General features: G+C 36.8%; 1 long non-coding RNA gene across 1 annotated transcript in view; it reads left to right on the forward strand.

Moving 5' to 3' along the window:
* LOC129451504 (uncharacterized) overlaps positions 1-24794 on the forward strand; it is a 42454-nt gene that overhangs the window by 14060 nt on the left and 3600 nt on the right. The gene's annotated exons all lie outside the window — the stretch shown is intronic.

Raw genomic sequence — 24794 nt, forward strand, 5'->3', positions numbered from 1 at the left:
AGTTAAAGGAATATTCCATTTTCTTAAAATAAAAATCCAGATAATTTACTCACCACCATGTCATCCAAAATGTTGATGTCTTTCTTTGTGCAGTCCAGAAGAAATTATGTTTTTTGAGGAAAACATTGCAGGATTTTTCTCATTTTAATGGACTTTAATAGACACCAACAATTAATACTTAACTCAACACTTATCAGTTTTTTTCAACAGAGTTTCAAAGGACTATAAACAATCCCAAACGAGGCATAAGGGTCTTATCTAGAAAACGATTGTCATTTTTGACAAGAAGGATAAAAAATGTATACTTTTAAACCACAACTTTTCTTCTAGGTCCGGTTCAGCGCGACCTGACCTAAATGCGCAGTGACGTAGGGAGGTCACGTATTACATATATAAAACGCACATTTGCGGACCATTGTAAACAATAAACTGACACAAAGACATTAATTAGTATCAGTTGACATACAATAACGTAGGAACGGTCCTCTTTCAAGACGCTTGTAAACACTGGGGCGGAGTTTCGCGTTCGTCCTCTGTGACCTCATACGTATTGCGTGGGGTCAGCTGGCGCATCACGACCGGATCTACATGACGAGAAATTGTGCTTTAAAAGTGTATATTTGTTATTTTTGTTGTCAGGGGTGACAATCGTTTTGCTAGATAGGACCCTAATGCCTCGTTTGGGATTGTTTATAGTCCTTTGAAAAAAACTGTTAAGTGTTGAGTTAAGTATTAAATGTTGGGCTCTATTAAAGTCCGTTAAAATTAGAAAAATCCTGCAATGTTTTCCTCAAAAAACATAATTTCTTCTCGACTGAACAAAGAAAGACATCAACATTTTGGATGACATAGTGGTGAGTAAATTATCTGGATTTTTCTTTTAAGAAAATGGACTAATCCTTTAAACATTTGATTATTACCATTTTGGAATCCATTTAGCCGATCTCCGGGTTGGGCGGTACCACTTTTAGCATAGCTAAGCCCAATCCATTGAATCTGATTAGACCATTAGCATCGCCCTCAAAAATATCCAAAGAGTTTCGATATTTTTCCTATTGGTAAAAAATATATTGACTCTTCTGTAGTTATGTCGTGTACCGACATAAAATTATAAGCTGAGATTTTAGGCCGATATGTCTTGGAACTATACTCTTATTCTTGCGTAATAATCAAGGACTTTGCTGCTGTAACATGACTGCAGGAGGCGCAATGATATTACGCAGTGCCCGAAAAAAGTCCCCTGCTATTGAAAAATACCAAGGGGACTATTTTCGGGCGCTGCGTAATATCATTGCGCCTACTGCAGTCATGGTACGGCAGCAAAGTCCTTGAATTTTACGCCAGAATGAGAGTATAGTCCTAGCCATATCGGCCTAGAAAATCACGACTTTTAATTTTCCGCCGTCTTAGTACACGATGAAACTAAGAGTCAAGTTTTAAAAGTATCGAAACTCTTTGGTTATTTTTGAGCGTGATGCTAATGGTCTAATCAGATTTAATGGATTGTGCTGGGCTATGCTGGGGGTGGTGCCGCCGGACCCGGGGATCGGCTGAATGTATTCCGAGATGGGAAGAGGTCAAGTGTTTAGCTCTGGGGGAGCTGGAAAATGGGCATATCTTCAAAGAAAGTGGAGTGTCCCTTTAACATTCGTTTTTAAAAATGTAAATGTTGAAATTAACATGAAACACGGTGAATAAATTGTGTGTAGGTATTGCTTATTGTAAGTTCATGTTAGCTAATGCATTAACTAAATTATTACATGTCTCTTTAAAATGCTAGATTCTGATTGGCCAGTCATGACATTACAACAAGCTTAATTCTGCTGTTTTTTTTTAAACCCAATGCGGGGTAAATATTGAACAGAACACATGTTTGGTTATTAAATAAACCTATGCTGGGTTGTTTCAATGCAAGGGTTGTTTCAACGCCTGGTTGGGTTAACAACCCAGCATAGGTTTATTTATAACCCAATATGTGTTCTGTCCAATATTTACCCAGCATTGGGTTAAAAACAACCAGGCAAAATTTAGAGTAAAGGTTCCTCCTTCTTTTCAGATAACTACCGCTCAACACAAATAACACACAGTAACCCGGATGCTGCAAATCATTTTGACAGGTACAGTTTAATATTACACAAAAAATAAATATAAACATGTCTTTTAATAATGTATATGACATTACAGTGGCGTAGCGTCTGGGCATGCAGGGTATGCACGTGCAAATGGGCCCGGGCCAATAGGGGGCCCGCCCCAGCTTTTAATAAAAACATTTTTTCAATTAAATTTTATTTGTGGCCGCAATAAATATATTTTTGTATGCATATCATGTGTAGTGATTACTTATTTCTACATAATTTCTCATTTTTCCGTCATTTCTTGTTTGTGTTTATTTTTTTTTTTTGCACTCCGCAGCTGCCGTAGACTACTACGCCATCATTTTTTTACATGACGCATCACCGCGCCAAAAAAAAAGAAAACGCAGTGTGAAAGGTTATTATAACGGCTATCTACATGAACATTAAGGATGGACAAATATAAACATAAAAGTGGGGCCTTAAAGAGAAAAGAGAAGGCGGAGAAGTTAGTCATGAGTCAAAAACTACCCAAAACATTTCATTTTTCTTTATTTAAATCTACCATTTAAAGTAAAAAAGTAAAGTAAAAATATTTGACTACCTTATTAAAAGTATATGTTGTTAACAGACCTGCACACCACAGTTAACAGTGCCAACGGGCAAGGTTGGGGGGGCTCTGGCTTAAGGGGGCCCGCAATTTTTTTTGCATATGGGCCCGGGACTGACTTGCTACGCCACTGTGACATTATATTTACAAATGATTAAACACAATAGTGTGTTTGTGGCATTTAAACTTCTTATCTTAAAACCAAAATGAAATGGGTTTTCCTCACGCAAGGTCTGTATTTGTTAAAAATGTGCAAATTAAACATTTCAATTCAATATTTAATGCTCCTTACCTTACTTCTGAGGTAAATGGGTATGTAATAAGCAGAATAATGTACAGGTTGTTATCGCATTATATACATGGCAATTGCAAGTAGGGCTGTTACGATTATGAAATTTGGCTGATGGTTAATTGTCTAATAAATTGTGAACATTATGACGATTAATTGCCTGTTTTAGGGCTTTGACAATTATGCTGATAATTTTTGAAACAATTTTCAAATATTGTTGTGATTGTAATTATAAGTCTATAATTCTTTTATAAATTATAATTATATAAATCTATATAATTAAATTAAATCTTTTGCAAGGTTTACATGGCAGTATATTAATACACCAAACACATATTTAAAAGTAATCTGATACGGTCTCGTTTATACAGGCGCTGTAGCTCCCCCTTGTGTTTTTTTGAGAGATGTGCAATCATTGCGGTGATCTGAAATCATCACGATAAGGTCAAACAATCGTGATGAAACGATTATTTAATCATTGTGACAGGTCTAGTTGCAAGATGGTTGCTTATTTGCCAAAGTCAAAAGAGTTTCCTACTAAGTCCTTTTGATATTTTGGGTAATAAAATTGGTTAAGTCTCTCTTTCAATGTAAGTCTATGATATGTGTAAAGCTGCTTAATCATTTATCATGTAAAAACGATAAGGATAACTTAAAGCAAATTGTACTTATCCTTAACAAGCCGCATGATTTAAGATGGTCTCTTATGTCCATAACAAACAGTAAACGGTGCAGTGTTAGTTAAACAGCTATGTCTAATACTTAATACTTTGACTCAGGGCTTACACTGTAAATGTTATGCATGATGAATACTTAGTGATTCAAGCATACTATGTAGATGTGAAAACAATAATTACGCCAACAATACTTTGTAATTTGGAGCAATAAACCTGCTTTGCCATTTAACAGAAGCTTTTCTACCGATGTGACTTATAGTGGAGGAATTTGCAGTGTTTGCAACCTCAGGGCTTAAGTACTTTGGTCGAGACGACAATTGTGTTGGCGGTAAGCGAAGATTTTACTTCATCCCTAATACCATTAAACTGAAACCTTTTTTGTCAGCCACCCAGATCTTTAACTAATTCTCTTTGGACACCCCCAAAGGCAACACCTTAAAACTAATGACCTATAATCTTCATGGATGATTTAACTTTTGGACTGTCTCTTCTAGGATTGCGTTCGCCTTTGCTGTCCCAGGGTGCTTTGAATTGACAAATACATTTTGGAGCAGAGACCAGAATGCGACGTGACCGTAAGAAGCATTACTCAAAGATCTGGCGCTCATAAATCCTTTCTAATAGTACCAGTTTCACTTGGCATTCCTGACTCTTGACCTAGTTCTTCTTATTAACTCGATTCACGCAACAACCATGTGTCTCTGCGTATTAAACGGGTGTCAACGTATCCACATGTCAGCACCCTGGACATCAGGGTTAGCCGAGCCTCACGCTCGACCCCAACATGTGACCATTAACCCCAGCATCACGTAACCTTGCAGTTATTTAAAAGGTCGTGACAGGGAGCCCCTAATGCTGTTTGGCACTCCTGACCCCTCACCTTGCAGGACACTTGCACGGTCTTATAATAAACAGTAGGGCTGTGCAGCTGGTTAAATGTGAGACATCTGCTTCTAAAAGCTGGCAACTGGTTTGTTGATTGTAGATTTTAAGAGCCTGTTGACATTTATTAACATAGCTGAATGCATTTTTGTAAGCAGGGTTGAGAAATGACTAACTGGCAGTAGTAAAGCAGGGCTCAAAATTAACTTTTTTATTTGGTAGCACTGGTGCTCCCAACTTTAAAGAGTTAGGAGCACCAGCAAAAATTTAGGCGCATCCATCCAAAAATTAAAAAGCACCACAACTACAATGTAAATGTTAATAGATTTATTTTATTAAAAATAAAACACCACCGCCGGGCTTTACACATCCTATGGCCAGCATTTAAAAGTTGGTCTTCTATTTTATTTTATTTTATTTTTTGCTGCATAAATTCCTAAATGAATACCCAAATGCTGTTGAAATAGTATAGCAGCAATAATAATTTAACAATTACAGGTAACATGATTAAGATTACATAGAAAATCTAGCAAACAAGTAAAACACTGATTAATTGTGACATTACAAAAAAGTGACCCTAATATAGAAGGCTAATAAATATTGGTATTGATAACTGCATTACCAGGATGCTTTTACTACTAAATAGGCAATGTTTTAAAAAATACAACAAAAACATACCATCAGCATTGTCGTATTCCACGTCAACATGGACCACAAGGATGTTTGTCGAATGTCCATTTACCAGCGCATGCGCACATACACCATCAAACACACTTTGACAGACAGGTCGGTGTCTCCATCAATAATAAACACATTTGTCATAACACGTCTTGTGTTTTTGGCACTTTCGCCATGTTTAAGCAAGGTACGTCTGGCGCTTAAAATGTTTTGATTCCGCCATTAACACCGTTTTACAGGATTTACAGTAAACACAGTAAGTTACATTTTCATAGCAGAGACACTCGAAATCTTCAAGCCACTCTCTCTAAAAGGTTTAACGTCAACTTGTATTTTCCGGTGGTGGAGTTACATTTGAATCCGGATCGTCGTAAAAATACAGTAATAACCTTAGCTGTAATAGGCTCGCTCTCGTCATGCTTGCGACGCGTTCGTCTTTTCACATGTCCGCGCTTCACGGCAACAAGGAATGATGACTGACGCTCATATTAGCCAATCTGCGGTCTTCATTAAACGCAAGATCTTAATGGTAAAATTTGATTGGTTATGTATCGTTGGAGAGAACACTGAACCTGGGGCAGCGCCAGCACGCAGGATCACAATCAACTCGCGTCACAACAAAATGGGCAGTCGCACAAATGCTCCCAAATATATTTTAAGGTCGCACAGATTAAATTTCGGTCGCATATGCGACCAAAATGGTCGCAATTTCGAGCACTGTAAAGGTACTTTAAGTTTTTAGTAGCGTGACTTCAAAATAGAAAAACAAGTACATTTTCCGAAACAGTTGTTATGATGTATTGCCATACGCAAAAGTTGCTGCACAACATTCACTTCCTTTATATTTGGATCAATATTTAGTTATGAATAAATATAAACTTTTTTATCATTAAATTGATCTGCATAGGTGATGCAATTAATTTCCGACAACACAATCGTTGGCCATGAAAAGTGTAGTAACTCTTCTAAAACTTTAAATGATTCATTTCTGCATTCTCCAATGCTAGTGAGTAAAAATGCATTCACTTTTCATGCTCACATAAAGGTTATTACTCACGCAGACTCTTTATAATGAAGGTTTTCTCCATCTTGATTTGCTTAGATTGTCTTGGCTAATGAATGCAGTAACGGCCTATGGAAATAAACACATTGGCCAATACAATATCAAGTGCCCGTTGCTCATAGAGATACAGCAAAGCTTGGCTCTGATGAGAAGCAGATTCAGTTTCTGACAGCTCTAAATAATCTCTGGCATCAGGACAAAGAGCAGAAGGGAGTAGTTGAACTTTGTCACTTCAGCACTGGATCTGGCCATTGATGTTTTGGCATCACTACAGATTTTGGTTGAGGTCTGATGATTGTGGTCTGATATCTTCTCGCATAAACATCTGACATTGTTTGTGACAGTGATCTTCCTCAGCAGATTCCTCCTAATAAGGAAAGAGTGTATAATTGAATAACTGTGATGTTAACAAGATGTCTCTGTATAGAGTGGGCTTTCCCTTTCTTAGCTTTCAGTTAAAGTTCATACAATGTTTGAGTTCAGCATGGTGCAGTTTCAAGATTGTGGGTCTAATCCCAGAGAACAAATGTACATGACCTTTGCATGTATATTTTGTTGCTCAATAGGTAGAGCATTGTGCTAACAATGTAAAGGTCATGGGGTGTACTAAAGGAAACACTCATGGGCCCTTTTTACACATACTGTAATAAAATATTTGCTGCCTTAAATTTTTTGTTTAATCTACGAAATAATAGTACGTTCAATTGACTTCTGAGTTGATTAAACAAAAAAAGGAAGCAAATAATTTTTTACAGCGCAAAGATACCAGGAAATGCACTGATAATGTGTCCCGGGATTGTTTGATTTTGGTTTATTCACACTACCATACCCATCTGTTTAATCTGGTAAAGAGATACACTGTAAAAAAAAGAAAAGTTGGATCAAGTTAAAAAATTACTTCAATTGGTATGGAGCCCCTAAGGGGACATGGAGAAAATATTAAATAAAGTTTAGTTTCGCTTGCGCACGTGAAACTACCACGTTTAGTTTCGCGTGCGCACATGAAACTTTGCACGTGCACGTGATAGCGAAAGTTTCATGTGCGTACGCGAGTTTCATGTGCGCACGCAAAACTAAACTTAAAAAAATTGTGCACATGAAGGTTTCGCATGAGCACATGAAAGTTTCACGTGAGTAGCAAAAGTTTCACGTGAGTATGCGAAAGTTTAATGTGGGTACGCAAAAGTTTCACGTGAGTACGCGACAGTTTCACTTGAGCACATGAAACTAAACTTTAGATTTTTTTACTCCAATGTCACCTTAGGGGCTCGGTAGTAACACCTAGTCTATTAAACTTAAAATTTTCACCTAAAGTGAGACTAAAGTGAAATTATATATATAAAAAAACTGTGTTACCTTTGTTATTATTGAAGTCATTTTTTTATTTGATCAAATTTTTTACTTTTACTAGGGATGCACCGAAATAAAATTCTTGGCCGAAACTGAAAACCGAAAAAAGCAAACTGTGGAGATAATTTTGTTTATATGTGCCCTATTAATAACAGAGATTTTATGTTTGCTTGTTTTTTTTAAATGCGTCTCTCTCGTATGTGCACTATTAAGGGCACTTAAACGCGCGCGCACACATAGAGAAGGAGGGTGAATGTCAAACACCGCAACAGTCGCTTCACATAACGTTACGTTGTGTTTCATTGCTTTATTTGCCAAATGTATGTTAATGGATTACAGTATGAGACCCATTAGCGCGACTCTCTCTAAAGTTTACACATCAAGACATGCTTAATCTTTGCAGACGCTTGCAAACGGCTCTACCGTGAGTGAAACCTGGTTGAGCATGAAGGGGAGGGGTGAGTGACGACTGATCACCGTGAGTGAAACCCAAGCGCTAGCGCACAGATGGGAGGGGCGCGGTTGACATTCATTTTCGGTTGACATTTTCGGCTGGATTGGATTTTCGGCGACCGAAATTTCGGTGCACCCCTACTTTTAACAGTGTGGGATGAGTGTGACATTGTAATGTCATTGTAATCATTCTGGCGCAATTATTTCATCAGTGTATTAAGTTTGCTTATGATCTGCGTTTTCACTTTTAAGAAACCCCGCTCGTGCAGTTTTTTCTTTCTTTTTTTGACTTCAAACTACCCTGTAAAAAGTAAAAAGTTGGATCAACTTAAAAATTACTTCAATTGGTACTACCTAATTTATTCAACTTAAAATTTCCACCTAAAGTGAAACTAAAGTATACTAAATTTAAATTGAAAAACAACTGTGTTACCTGTGTTATTAACTGTTTTAATTGAAGTATTTTTTTAAGTTGATCCAACTTTTTACAGTGTGGGACGAGTGTGTGACATGTAATGTAATGTTTTTTTATCAGTGTATTATGTTTGCTATTATGCTCCTGTATTTATTTATTTTTTGATATTTGATTTGATTGTAAACTGCACTGTAAAAAAGTAAAAAGTTGGATCAACATGAAAATTACTTTAACTGGAAACACGTACAAAATGTTTAGGGTTCACTTTAGGTGAAAATTTTAAGTTGCAGAAACTTATATTTTTTAGGTGGTACCAATTGAAGTAATTTTTTAAGCCGAACCAACTTTTCAGTTTCTACAGTGTAAGTTTGCGAATGGTTACAGCATTAAGGGCTCGTTATAGTCGTGCGTAGGTCCTACGGCGTAGCCGCGACGGCGTAGGTTCCGCGTCGGTTTTCATTTATACTTTTGAGTCGTCCTTCGGGTCGACGTGCAAACACACGCGCAGACCGCTGGTAGGCAGTAACCACGAGTGTAACCACAGTAGCAGCAGAAGAAGTCACAGAAGAAGCTAAGCAAGTTAACCCACAAACGAAGAAGAAACAGCAACTTGTTTTTTATAATTTGAGAAGACCAGCAATGATGAAAGTAAATAAACAGCGACTTTTGATGCAGTTTGAGTTAAATCACTCCTCAACTTGGCTCATCTTTGTTTTCACCGTCACAAACGGAAATACCTATGACGCAGTTTTTTTACCTGACGGAAGGGGTTCTGGTGGACCAATCACAGCGCTTGCGGTCCGCGTAGATCTGACGCGCTGTTAAAAATTTTGTGAGGTGCGCGTCAGGCTACGCAGAGCTACGCACAGGCTACGGCGTGGGACCTACGCACGACTATAAATCGTGCTTTAGTGCGAATAGCGAGGAGCTCCCAGGTTCTGCTTTACTTCGGTTTGCAGACAAACCCCCCCGGATAAAGTGTTACATGATAACTACAGTATGTCACTCTGACGACACATGCATCATCACTATGACACGGACTGATCCTGGCAATGTTAGTAGGTCCCCATCCCGGTATCAACCCCAGAATCAATTCCAGTATAACCTCATTCACACAGCACTTTGGTTCCTAAAAATATCCATAAAATTGGCAGACAGGCTTCTGTGTCAAACGCGTCCCGTAAATGTTCTGGGATTCCTTCCGGAAACGCGGAAATTCACGTCATGGGAGGGGCTTCTGCAACTCCGCTCACTTTCTGTAGTCACGTCACTACGAGAGCAAGCTTCTGATTGGTTAATGCGGCGCGTTTTTCCACCAAAGTTTAACATTTTCAACTCACTAAACACATGCCGTAGTGGACAAGCGTGTCATCGCAACAATAAAGTTATGGTTCAGCTCTTTAAAATGAGGGATTTACATGCACATTAACATTCACGAGAAGAAATGTCTGCGAACTGTAATAAAGCAGAAATCAGGGAGCTTGTCACTTTAAAACTCACTCTGAAGCTGAGATTATTCAACACCATACTAGAATGGCATGTCACTCGCTCCTTTTTAGTCTTATCATAAACAAAAATGCATGCAAGTGATTAGTGTAGAGAGAAATAATGGATCAAAGCAAACTGCAGACGCTGCGGAGAAAAAAAACTACCAAGTGCAAAACTTTAAACACGTCACGTGTCTTTGCGGGATCTTTACTGCATCTGTGTGAATGCATGCACAGATTCCGGAAAATCATTGGGAGTGTGAATGAACCAAACATCAAACCCTGGATATATTAATAATTTCCCAGATAAATCACAGATGCATTTTCTGTGCTTTTTCCGTAATGTCTGTAAAGTGTGAAAAAGGCTTTTGTGTTATACATCTTATAAAAAAGATGTATAGCTTGAGGTTGCTTTGGAATTAAGCATCTGCCAAATGCATAAATAAAATTGTAAACATCTGCACTGTAAATCACTTTGGATTAAAGTGTCTACCAAAAGTTTGCATGTAAGTAAAATACCAGAAGTATATGACAAGTGTTTTATATAAAAAACCCAAAATTAGATGAATGTTTGCTTGTGTTAAATATATCATTTATGCAAATATACACAGCTCTATTATCTTTTAATTTAAACGGTGCAGATTGTTTTTCACTTCAAGCACTGCCTCATGAGTAGTTTTAATGTGTTGTGATGCTCAGCAGTTTTCTGTTAAAAGGGCATTATGAATGAATGTTTCAGCTTGAGGGACTCGATGGGAAACAGGCCATAACATGGTTAGATGCGTCACAGGGAAAAGTGCTGAGTCTCTCGTTTTCTCTTTAAAGTGTGAAGGATCAGAGTCATTCTGACTGCAAAATGAGTCAGCAAACCATTAAAGTTGACCGCAATGTCTCCCTGTCACATCTTATGTGTGATTTTCATTTATTTTTTGCAAACGCAGGCTTTGAAAACCGGGATATGTCTTTCAAGGATCAGGGATCATGGGTTCAATTTTTTGTTTATTGGCATACCAAAAGCACAGATGAACAAAATTGTTATAACCAGACTGATTTAATGAAGTGGCTTGTCCGGCACAATTTTCTTTCCTATGTTGATGTATTTCCTTGTGAAATAGGAATATGGATTGTAAAAAGGGCCTTGATACTATTTTGTTTTGGGTTTTTTTTCCTATAGTGAATGTCAAATGATACTGTATGCTACCTGCTAGTATTGTCAAAAGTACCGGGTCTTCGTTACCAAGACAGTAGTAAAATTTGGGAAATTTTCTTAGAAGACGCGACAAGCGCTAATGCAAGGTCTCAAAACTCCACAAAATCATATATAAAGATGTGCAGAAATGCTTCAGATTTAAGGCAGGATCACAGAGAGAACAAGCGAAGTGTCATGATGAAAGGAGGAAACACATTAAAGGCTGACAGCTGAATTAATTGAAGTTCAAGCAGGTGAGCATCACTTTTGCTTGCGTTTGCATTATGACTGTTATAGCATATTTTAATTTTAATGTTGGGTTGAAATAAACCCCCATTTGTGAACTTGTGGCTAGTACAGTTTAATCATTTAAAAAAGTTAATTAGACAAACCACTAACAATTAAGTGACATGCCCATAGTTGTGCCCATACAAAAAAATATCTGGCCAAAATTATGTTTTAAATATATGCTATATACATTATGTAAAAAGTAAAGCTTAATAATTTTTTTTTTGTAATTAGTTTTAACCTTCATATATTAACATACATTTTAAAATAAATTTCTGGGGCAACAAATTAATTTTAAATTTTACAACCCATACAGCAAAAAAAAAAAAAAAAAAAAAAAATATATATATATATATATATATATTAGCATAACATTTATAAGTATGTATAAAATTATAAATATAGTTTGCAGTTAAAATATTTTATGTTTACATGTTTGTAACATGGAAAATTTATCTTCCAATGGGACGTGAATATAAATGCTTTAAAATATATTTATTTTAAAATATATTTTATTTTTAAATATACAAAAAATTGACAAAAATATAATGGTGAAAAAATACATTTTTGTAAACATATTTCAAAATATATTTTAGCAGATATTTGAAAATATATATTTTTTGCCATATGGGTGGTCTTGACCGGTCCTAATATTAGTTTTAATGATGTGAATTTTGGACTCAACAGCACACTTCTGATTTTTTTCTAAAATCTTTTGTAAAATAAATGATTGTTTAATAAACTGTGTAATATTTGATCCTTTTCTGTCATAATTTTTATACTAATGTTTTTCTGATCTTATGTAACTTAATTCATTTGAGTTAAATCATCTTAAACCATTTAAGGCAATCGGTTTCCTCAAACCATTTGAGTAGCTATATAGTTATGTGGACTTAATAAGATTCATTAAGTGTACTAAAACCAATTGAGTGGCATGAACTTAAGCAAGCTTAAAATCTTTAAGTTACCTTTACTCTAAATGATTGGCTAAACCAACACAAATATATTGAGTCATATGCACTTATAAATTAAAGTTTACAGTACTCATATGTATCAGTTTTAAAACTTAAATGGTTTAAGGCAATCGGTTTCCTCAAACGACTTAAGTTGAGTTAACTTATCGGGTTTTACAGTGTAGAGTCCTCTTAGTCTGAGATGAAGATGAGACAGTAAAAAAGTGGTTGAGACCAACACAAGACCAAAGGAGACCAAGACTTGGTTGTTTAATTTACTAAACAAAAGTTTGAATATCCCCATGAGTGCAAGATGAGTCAGTAACGTATTTGGTCTGTTTACATTAATAAAAAGGAAAAGTCATATTATTATTGAATTTAACTTTCGCAGATTTCCTGCTCTAAAGTGTATTATAAAAATGTGATCAGACAGACAAAGTAAACAAACTCACGCCATTACCCAAGACAGCAGCCAGTCACTGGAATGTTGCATCTAAAATTGCACTAATGGTATTTCATTGAATTTTCCTCCCAGCTGAATAATAATGTGAAAAGCATAAGCTTACACACATTTTGTGGAGAATTCAATTATTCAGAGATCATAATCAAGACTTTGTGTGGTCAAAGTCGATCCAAATATCCCGTTTAATCATCATAGGGGGATGATTGTAAAAGTAGCTTATATTACCTACGCCGGTTTAAATTCTACCCTGACCTTGGACCATTTAGTAGCTTTTCACCATCTGCCACAGAAAGAATCCTCACACATTCCCGAACACGTGCCACGGATGCGTCTTTCCTTTGACGCGAAGCCTTTTGTGTACCATATTCTCCAAAGGCGCTCCATTTCAATGAACACATCTATATCTCTGATGAGTGAGGTGTGCAGACTAAAGAAAACAAATAAACTCCAGCGAAATGCAAGAAAAGCGAATGACAGAGATGGTCAAACCTAAGCCAAGGCCTTCATTGTAACCCAAGCGCAGGGTATGTGGGTTCACTCTCCAGGTTCTGGGCAAGCTGCAAGCTAAAACACGTTGGGATATAATCTCTTCCATTGGCAGGACGGTAAGGGAAGCCGTGAAGATAAACAGACACGTCAGTTACTAAGCTAGCCAAGTGTGCTTTTTTCCACCTCTATTGCGGTTGGCGACGTCCCCGTATTGGACCTACAGCATGTGAAATGTGAACACCGATACGGACGGCAATCGTGTATCAGATAAGCCCGTTTGGTTCAGACACGCCGACAGCGGGCGAGAATTTGCCCCCTGCACTTTTTTAGCTGCCTGTGAGTCTAAGGTTTTTGGCACTTCTGAGGATTTGATTTAAAACTTGATTTGGGAACCAGCCATTCACATCTATAAATCTTGAAGAGGCATATGGGTTCCCTATTCTCTATTCACAAAAAGAAATGTGTTTGAAAACATTGTGACTGATACTTTTGAATAGCCACTAACAGATGTTTGTTGCAGTCCGACACTGTACAAACTTTGTGAAAATTTTGTCACATTTTTATTCTGAGCATTTACGGCCGGCATGTCAAACAGCCAATACAGGCGATTGCTTGGGGCCCCAAGACAAGACGAGGGCCCTCCAAGCATAATTTTTTTTGTCAATACACAAACCGCATAGACTCAATCAACAAACAACATGCGTCGCATGCGCAGGGACCTTATTGATAAACATAGGGATCACAAAAACTGTGAAAATTTAATAACAGGAGAAACTCTACACACAAAAATCGACATTAAAATGACAATAAATAGAAAACATCAGAACAATTTAAGACGGAAAACATTACAAAATAAAAATAGAGTTTATGCAATTATGCTTTATGCATAACTTTAATGACGCGCTTGAGGAGGCGTGCCAAATACGTCTCATTGCGCATGCTTAAAAAATGAAACATTTGGGATTATGGGAAATGTAGTATCATATAACAACATAATGTTCACATTACACTTTCAATAAAGATATAGAACAAGACTTATTTTAGTGAGGTTGCAGTGCTAGGCTAAGACAAACATCAAAACGATACCTTTCGGGAGTTTAAGAGAAAAAAGAGAAAAGCAGAGTAAGAAAAGCAATCTCAAAGTAAAATGGCTGGTTATTTTTGACCCATAATGGGTAAATATTGGACAGAACACACCACTCGATAAAATGACCCCATGCTGGGTCAAAAATAACTCATTTTTGAGAGAGTATATTCTACTTTAAATGGTTTAATGCATATGCTAATTTAAAATCAAAAGAAAAAGTCCATCACCCTTAATAAATTAACCCCCATGATAAAAATACTTTTTATACTATATCTACTTATTATACTATATCATTTACTATAGTAAACTGTGGTTACATTCCTAGATACTAAACAAATTACTATAGTAAGGTTCAAAAACAGTATACAGAATACTGTATCACCCTATAGTAATAATTCTGTATTAATATTCATGATACTGCAGATTTAGTTGTTGCACTATAAAAACATTGCTTAATATGTTGCACTTAATAAAAACTTCTTCACTTAAAGGGATAGTTCACCCAAAAATGAAAATTGTAACCAAACCGTTTATGGACTGCAAAAAATTATTTTCAAGAAAAAAAATTCTTAGTAATTTTGTCTTGTTTTCAGTAAAAAATCTAAAAAATTCTTAAATTAAGATGCTTTTTCTTGATAAGTAAACCGACCCAAGAGTCTAGTTTTTAGACCAAAAATATTACATTTAAGTGATTTTGTGCATAAAACAAGCCAAAAAATCTGCCAATGGGGTAAGCAAAAAAATCTTGAACATTTTTCTTAAACACTAAATTCAAGAAAAAATGTGCTTACCCCATTGGCAAATTTTTTTGCTTGTTTTATGCACAAAATCACTTAAATTTTATATTTTTGGTCTAAAAACTAGACTTATTTTGCCGGCCCTGTCAGTATTATATGTCAAACAGTTACTGTATATTGAGTGTTAATATGTTGCCCTGCTAATGCTGCTCTGACATGCAAAGGGATATTTTTCAGATATCATCTGTCATCCAGGACCAAGGCTGCTTCAGGCTTGGGTTTCCAGGTGTTGACGCGGAGATGCTACACTGACAAATCAATGGTACAATATCACAATCACACAATGAATGCATGGAACATAAATCCTTTTGTGTCTAAGGTGATTGCTGAGATGAGGTGCTGATTTACATCCATATTATCTTAGTATTCGGTTACGCTTTAAACCCAAGCACCTCAGATGTACACCTGGCTGATCCTCCAGTCTGAGTAAATGCTGAAGTTGTATTTCGGAGCATTTTAGAGTGATAAATATCAGTGTAGTCTCAAGGGGCGTGCACACCAGAACTTTTAAATGCGGCTGAAAACGGCTTGAGGACGCCGAATGCCAGCTGTTTTTTTCAGCTGAGTGCCAGCTTTCTTCAGCTGAGCGCTTTGGTAGCTCTGATACTTCAGCTGTGAGCCAGTTGGTTGTAGTGTTAATGTCCCGCCCCTCCTTCAATGTGATTGGACGGGCGTGTGAGAACTGACATTGACGAGCGTAGCTTTTCAACCAAAGTTGAATATTTTTCAACTCTCAGTGCTGAGTGCGGAAAAAACGCTGATCGATGGTTTTCAGCGCGGAGAAAAACGCTAACTGCTGGCTTTTTTGAAAAACACACGCCAGCCGCAGGCGTAAAAGCTTTGGTGTGCACGCCCCCGTTAAAATAAAGGTGCTGTAAAGTGTTCTTTACTGAAATGTAATAAAAACGTTTTAAAAAAATCTGTCATTCAAAAGTCATTTTTTTCCATTTTTAAAAATATACCGTGTCAAAAATTTTGAAAACATGTACCTTAGCTGTCACTGGGGTGGTACGCTTTCAAAAAGTATAGCTTTGGACCTAAAGAGTTCATATTAGTACCCTGGAGGTAACTTAGGCCCTGTTTACATTAGAGCATTTGTGTTTTAAAACAGCATTTTAAAATGAAAACGTTCCTTGTCTACACTGGCATCTAAAAAAAATGTAATCCAAACTATACACGACCATAAAATGAGACATAGCAATAAAATAACTTATTACTATAATAACAGCTTACCTTTAGCGCATTTATGCAACCTAGGGGTGTGTGATATTGGCAAAAATTCATACCTGGATCATTTGCCAGCAACGTCAACAGAAAGGTAAGCAAAGTCAACATCTCCGGTGCGGATCCGGCCCGGACTCATCTGCTGTCTGGAACGTATTGGTACCAAATGTATACATATCTGTACCTAGAACAATATAAGACTTTTTATAGGATCAAAAATATTTTCTGTTGACGTTGCTGGCAAATTATCCAGCTATGAATTTTTGCCAATATCGCACACCCCTTGCAAAAAATGCGCTAAAGGTAAGCTGTTATTATAGTTATTATAGTTTTTCTGACTGTATTTATAAAAAAAAATAACTTTTTGTGCAATAACAAAGGTTTTGTGGATGTTAAAGGTTCTTAATTGAGATCCTTTTATTTTTAAGAGTGTACTTTGATGAGTTTATGGGGCAGCATCATAGGTCATTAAATCAAATTAAATGTGATACTCTCACTAAGTGAATTCAGTAACCATCTGTGCTTGACCTGATAGCGAGACGTCCCGTTTATGTTCGGTGAAGGTTGATTAATAGGTGAACAAAGGGATTTTGGCAGCAGACAGGAGAGGCACGGTCAGAGATTCAGGATTGATGCAAGGGTTGCGTCTAACCTTCCCACCCCTGACCTCATAGATGAAACTGTGAGCAGTAATGGAAATATCAGTGTGTCTTGATGAATCGTGGAAAAACGCTCAGTTTCTTTCTTGTGTGAATCTGAAAGCGAATGGGACTCGTCTTTTGTTATTGTTTAAGAAGAGGGAGTGTGTTCATTGTGATGATATAAGGTTTCAATGGTGTTGTTTAATCATGATCGCAACAAGGGTCCACCCATCCCTTCCCCAAAGACAACATGGGGAGTGAAGAACGAGGGCCAGCATTTCAAACTTTCTCCAAGCTTTAAAACATTACACTCCAGAATAGAGAGTAAAACCCAAAGCTTACAGTGAATGATTTGGACAGGCTAATCTTTTATTCTTTTTGGGAAGACCCTATAACTAATGAGGAGCAACCGGTTCACTGATGAGTGTTCAGAAAATAAAGAATAATAACATACAGATTTCCAAAAGTTTCCTAACTGCTGCATTTGTGCTACCAATGCCAGTATTATGCCGTCTTCCCTCATCATTCTCAGCGGGGTTGCAATCTCGTTTCAAACTGTAAGCCAACTCTTGTTCAGATCATTTAGTAGATGTTTAGCAATTTAAAATTGCAAATTGTTCATTTTGAAACGTGACAGCCCTGCCGAGTCAGTGTTTGCCTTTACTGACCTTGCGTCTGGTGGATGCTGAGTGATTCAGACAAGGATATATTCAGCAAACACTTCCTAATCAAGGACAGATTGTAATTTACAAGCTAAACAAACTAGACGTTATTTCTTTTCAGGAGAGATATTCAAAGCTAGCAAAATAATGCAACGACTAACTAACTAACAGAATATTTGGTAAACGTTCTTTGTGATGATGAGTGTAAGAGTGCGTTGGAAAATAAATATATATTGTAAATAAATAATAATTTATCGTTATTAAAAGAGATTATTTTCACCCTAAAGCCATTCCGAACCTGTCTGACTTACTTTCCTTTGTGAAACACAGAAGTTATGAATATCCGGATGGGTGGATTCAAAAATGTTTTAAAATAACATTGTGGCAGTCTCCACAAATGTTTGAATAGAAAACAAAAAAATAGTCAGGGCTTTATAATGATCAGACTTTCTGGCTTAAAGGAACAGTATTTAAGAAACTTATATCAATTAATCATAAAATGGCCCTGATATGTCACTAGACATTAAGAAATCATTTTCATTTCAAATACTTATATCACTGACAACAGTGGTCTGGCTAGGGTATTGTCATTTAAAAAGTGGAGTTGCAGCCCTCAACTGATGTTTATGTTGTCATGTTGTGTATTGGCCACCAGTTGTGTGATTGCAGTACCAGTTTTAGCCACAAGTTTTATGATTGCAATATCAGTTTTGGCCACAATCCTACATACTGTTCCTTTAACCCTTGTGGGTTGTTTAATTCACTAACCTTTTGGGTTGTTTGGGTACAAAAACGGCCACTAAATTAAAATGCTGTAAAATTTGTCTGCTTTTTTTTCATAAATTCATACATTTTTCATAAATAAAATCAACCTCAGAACTGATCAAAACTACTAAATGTTTACAAAATTTCCATGATTTTAACTCTTTGATAGCCAAGTTCATAAGTGGTGTCACTGTTTTGGGGGAAAAACACACAAATTTACCGATTTCCAATGTAAAAAGTGATTGTGGACTAGATTTTTTTGTAACCTTTTCCACAGTCTTGGGCGGGCGTGTCTGTGAAAAAAGCTGAATTTATCTTACCAGTGCAGTAGCAACTGGTGCACGAGGGAGGTGATCCTTAATACTAACCCTAAACACACACACACACACACACACACACACACACACACACACACACATTCTGGTTTCCATGTTTTGTGGGGACATTTCATAGACGTAATGCATTTTATTCTGTACAAACTATATGGGTGATTCTCACGAAACAATTGAAACACCACGGCACTAATGATTTTAGCTTTAAAATGTGTAATATAGTAACATTAAAAAGCATCAGAATTAACACAATACTGTGTTCTACCTTGCACAATGTGTTATTTTAACATAAGAATTTATAATTGTACATTTTATCTCATTTTCTGCTGAAATTCTCATTACCGCAATGTGTCCGGCTTTGTTTGAACATGCGTTAACATGGATGTTTTGCTAGACTACTTTAGATGACAGAAAAAATATTTACTGAATATTCATGTATAATAATAATGAAGAAAAATTTGGAAAATGATGTGTCCATGCCTGATGTTCTCATCCTCCTCAACACTTTTTGAGAACAGTTTAAGCACACATACAGAATTTAATAAAGTTTGATTTTGAGTGACCAAGCACATGGACCAGTTACTTCAAGATGGCTACCAGGTAAGATTTTTTACAGTTAATTTGAAATATTGTCTTGTCAGAATGCTTACATGACATTTTGATTATCATTACCGCAACAGATGCTTATTAAATGTTAATTTAATTAATAGAAGCATAATACTTTGATTTTAAATGCATGTGCAGAATCTCCAAATTATGTTCTTTCAGGTTTGTCATGTCATTTTGAAAATATGTCAGTGTTGATGTTTTCTGACTGTTGCGATAATGAGATTTTTTAGGACTAATTTTTAAATTATGTTACAAAAAGTGTTAAATGATAAGGAAAAGTTTTTAAATTAATGTTCCCATTTACTCCAGACTTTGTTTTTCAATGTCTGGTGGGAAAAAAAGTAAATTTAAGCAATTTTTACATTTTCATGCTTGACATTTTTAAAACCAAGTTTTCGTGAGAATCACCCATATATTCTATTCCCCTTACCTACCCCATTCCCTAACCCCAACCATCACAGAAATCTTTCTTTTACCTTAGATTTTCAATAAACATCATTCTGTTTGATTTATAAGCTTGTTTCCTCATGGGGACATCAAAATGTCCCCACAAGGTCACAAAAACACTGGTATTCCTATCTTTGTGGGGACAATTGGTCCCCACAACGTGATAACTACCAGGTATATTGTATATTGACCACGGTATATTGTTGAGTTTTTGAAAAATTTCAAAGCATTTTCTCAAAATATGTGTCAGTATAAGATTTAAAAAACAAAAATGGCCTCAACAACCCATAAAGGTTTTCAAAAACATTAATAATGGAAAATGTCATGATAATGTATATCTAGTGTGTTTATAGATGTGTAGTACGCAACCTACAAAGTGCCTGTGAGCATCTAATGGCATGGCAAACATGAAGAAATGCAGTGATTAAAACCATCATTACATGAACCCTGTAGCTTGTAAACACTGCTTTGTTTCCATGATAGCTGGTGCATGTTGAATCCCACCAATCGCATCTGACGGTTTCAGCCAGTGCTTGGCATTTTTATGTGCAACATGCATCAGATGTTCAGAAAAAGGAGTGTAGACGGGCTGCGGGTGTGCCGTCTGAAGGCGATACTTCAGAGTCCGCCTGCATCCTTGTGCATGTTTTTTTCCATGGTATGTGGGATCAGGTGTGATGTATTACTCACCTCCAGTATCAGTTGGGATGTCCTTATTTGGATACAAGGTCATTTCTATACAACACCTTGGCGCTATTTTAAGATACTGCTATACATCAACATAAGCTTGTTTTTGCCAGAACATGATTTTCCAATTGGGTGTGTTGTATTACCTCTACTGGAAGTCAATTACGCAAATTCCAGCCTAGAAATTCCCCTTCGCTCTTCTGGTTTGGTTGGTGTGAGTAAACAGAGTAGTTAATAACTGTAAGTTCATAGCCTGAGGGTTTACAGTAACAGCTGCATGAACACATACTGTATTTGGCTTAGTGATGCTTACAAGATTTTGTTATTGTCTAACCTACGGGATACAGCAGCCAGTCCAGGCAGCAATCATTAAAAACCACAAACCACAAGATAAGTCGTCCCACCTGCATGCCGAACTCCGATACGCAGCTTCCCAACAAGGGCAACGTTCCTGTTAACCAACCGGTCATGAAGTGCATGGAACACATTAGCGGGTCTAGGATTCATTTGTACTTCTCAAGAATAAGTTGTTCCGATGACATACAGTACAATACGAAGAAAAAGCAAGGCATGAGTGGGACGACCATGGTGGGCTTCTACGTCTTTCTGCATCTGCCAGGGCTGCTAACCGTGCTTCCCAGACGGAGCAGCCTCTCGGTCTGACAAAAGCGATGACATCATTCTCCTGTCTCTGGATGAGAGAGGTATGCAAAAAAGACATTTACAAGTGGGAGGGGATGTGACGGCTAACATCCAACTGTGATCGGTAATAGAATTTTAAAGTTCTTACTCACAAAGGCCAAACCGCACAACATCGAAATAATTTGGTAATATGATTAAGATCAAATAACGTCATGCAGGAATTAATCTTTTACATCATACGGACAGAATTGCACAAAACAATGCATTATGCGTGGCCTTACGGCACATGTGAAGTAATCTGAGATCAAAGCATAGAAAATAAGTGCAATGGAAAATATTATTAATGCAAAAGAACGAATTTTAAAAGCAAGGGACGATGATTTGTCACGAATTCCTTTGAGCGTACGCGATTGCGACTTTGTGTAGCTCAAATGGTGCGTGACGGTAGATCCTGGGTTCGATTCCCAAGGATTTCTTGTACTGATAAAATGAATCGGTTGGAATGCACTAGAGTTTGCTTTTGTCGGCTGAATACGTAAAAGTGGTATGTGAATGCTTTGGCAGCTTTTAGATTGTCCATTACAGTTTACGTAGTGCTGTCTAACGGTGAAGGCCTGACTAAGCCAAAGGACAGGCGGTGACTAATTTCCCCCCAGTTGTCAGAGACAAAGTAATGAATGTGACCGTTTCTGGTGTCCTTTATATAGGAGGGATTGAAAAGAATAGGATAATGGCACAAGAATGAGCAAACACGTTTAAGGAAGCCATGGGTGATCCAGTCTGTATTCCCACACTGCGCTTGTCAACACTTTTGTCTCCAAGTGAAGAATGTTTTGCTCCATTGTACTAGTGTAATGGTGTGGCCATGTGTAACAGGTTTGGTAACGCCTTGAATATTAATTGATTTCTGTTGACTTGAATTTGAAGAAAACAAACTTTATTGTGCGCTTAAAAAGGTGATTCTGTTTCTGGAGACCTATTATGATCATCATCACCACCACCACCATGGAAATGCTGTTGTCTTAACAAACCAAGTTTATTTTTTATAAATGTTAAAATCTACCAGTATGCAGCGACACTAAGTGCGTTTGCATGCACAGAATAAGTGGATAACTATTAAAAATCTGCTTATTATAGAAACCTGATTTCATGCGTTTACATGCAACCAATAAACCGGCTATGCAAAAAACTGTAGATTTGGAGATTTGTCAGGTTTCTCGCAATACATATAGACGGTTTCAGCAGTAACAACATAAACAAGCGGCTTCCGTGGTCCACACGTAACTTCCGGTAAACTCCGTCCAGAATAAATAACAACAAAGTACTTCAAACGTTTATTTATATAACAAGCAAAATAAACAATACGTAGATTACCTAGAAACTCAAAACATTTGTTATTTTCGAGGAGGTATTTGTTGAAGAGTTCAGTTTAACAACTAGTAAGACCATAAAAAAAAACTGAAACCGGAAGTAAAGTTCGGACCAGACGCGTATCGCATCACCGCACATGCGTCCGATGAAACTGTCTATAGCAGGGGTGGGCATTCCTGGTCCTGGAGGGCCACTGTCCTGCAAAGTTTAGCTCCAACCCTAATAAAACACAGGGATTAGGGTTGGAGATAAACTTTGCAGGACAGTGGCCCTCCAGGACCAGGAATGCCCACCCCTGGTCAATAGGGTCAGATTCCCTGACAGGGCTTATCCTAGTCCCAGACTAAAATGCATGTTTGAGCTGCGTTAATTTAAAAACACCTTGTCCTGTTTAAATGTAACATATTTTGTTGACATTGTTTTGTCTTAAGATGCACACCTGTAGTGTTTTTTGTATGGTATGTTTGTAAAAATGTCTTAAATGACCTACTATTAATTAAGGCCTAGTCCTGGATTAACCTAAACCCTGTCCAGGAAACCGCCCCATAGTCGTTTAAAAAGCCAGTTTACGTGTTTACATGACCCCACCAGGGGCGTCGGACTGGGGGTAAAACTAGTACTGATTACCAGGGCCCCAAGGAAAGAGAGGGCCCTTGAAAAGTCTGGAATATATTTTAATTTACCTGAATATTTTCATTTGCTAATTAAATTTCATAATGAATGTCAGATGAAATGTAAAGTGTGTATTGGCTGAATAATTGTTTGACTGACTACATTTTGTACAAAAAAAACTAAAAAATCTAAAGTCTCACAGTCCCACCCCTTGCTAATGCGCCAAATGGTTTAGTCCATCTGCATGCGTATTTTGTTTATGTTAGTTGAGCGACTGGTGTTAGTATAAGCTATACATTTGAGGAAGCTATAGCATGTAAGCAATAGCATTTGTTTCGTTTTGCCTTTTGTCTCCAAATAAAAATGACTAGTGACAAGTTTTGTTTGTCTTTTATTATGAATGGAGCTTTTTGTTAATGTACAAAACTAAAATGGCATGTTTAAGATTTAATTTATGCCTCAAAGTAATAACGCATAATACAAATAAATGTTCCAAGTAATGTAAAAATGTAATGTCTTGTTCATTCAGCAAAATAAAATATGACTGAATCAAGTCTTGCTTGGTTATCATACAGTTTGTTTATGTAGTGATTAGAAAACTAAAATGGGGGGCCCATCAGGACTGCCTACGCATAGGGCCCGGGACCTTGTGCTACGCCCCTGAACCCCACACATTATTTAGTTTAGTTTGACTGCGACACAATTTTGGGATGGTTGGTAGGTATGGTTGCCTAGCAACTAGAAGTTAAATTTGCAATATGCAGAGTGTCAGCCACTCTATCCTGTTTGATCTTAAAATTTAGTATTTAATCTGAGATTTCTTTGTTTCTTATAGATCAAATTTTTGCCATAAAACGTTTTACTTATTATAGTCGTTTGCATTTTAGGTTGCTAATTCCCATTGGGTTGTAATTTACCATATGCTTGGTTGTTTTAACCCAAAATGCTGGGATCTTTTAACCCCTTGATGGGTCAAATATAAACTTTTTTATTTAACCCAATGGCTGGATTTGTCCCTTTTTTACCCAATGCTGGGTTGAAAATAACATTGGCTGACAAAGACCTGATGGTCGAAAGGTTGCACCATTAAATTCATTGGAGCAGTTTATTATTTGTTGCCCAGCACCTGTACCCAAAATGTTTTTTTTTTTTTTTGGATGTGCCATCCTCTTCACAAGCTTTTAAAAATAACTCTTTTTAGATTGGAGTTTTTTTTACTTAAAGTTTGCAAAACTAGAAAATAAATTATTCAATTGTTTTACGATTCTGCACTTTTTTCTGAACCACTAAGATATGTCTAGCAAATCTGAACACACCAGTAAATTGACCACAATTTACAAATATAAAAAAGCTCTTTAAGACTTTAAAATCATGTTGGCATAAAATGAAGTTCGAGTCCCTGCTGTTAGTAGAGCAAAAGATTATAATATCAATATTAATGGGGACATTATACAATATTTTTTTAAGATGTCAAATAAATTTTTGGTGTCCCCAGAGTGCGTATGTAAAGTTCTAGCTTTTTGGGTGTTTCTTTTAAAATTTAAATAAGCTGATCTTTGC

The sequence above is a fragment of the Misgurnus anguillicaudatus genome, chromosome 17 (assembly GCF_027580225.2).
Source record: "Misgurnus anguillicaudatus chromosome 17, ASM2758022v2, whole genome shotgun sequence".
NCBI classification, from domain to species: Eukaryota; Metazoa; Chordata; class Actinopteri; order Cypriniformes; family Cobitidae; genus Misgurnus; species Misgurnus anguillicaudatus.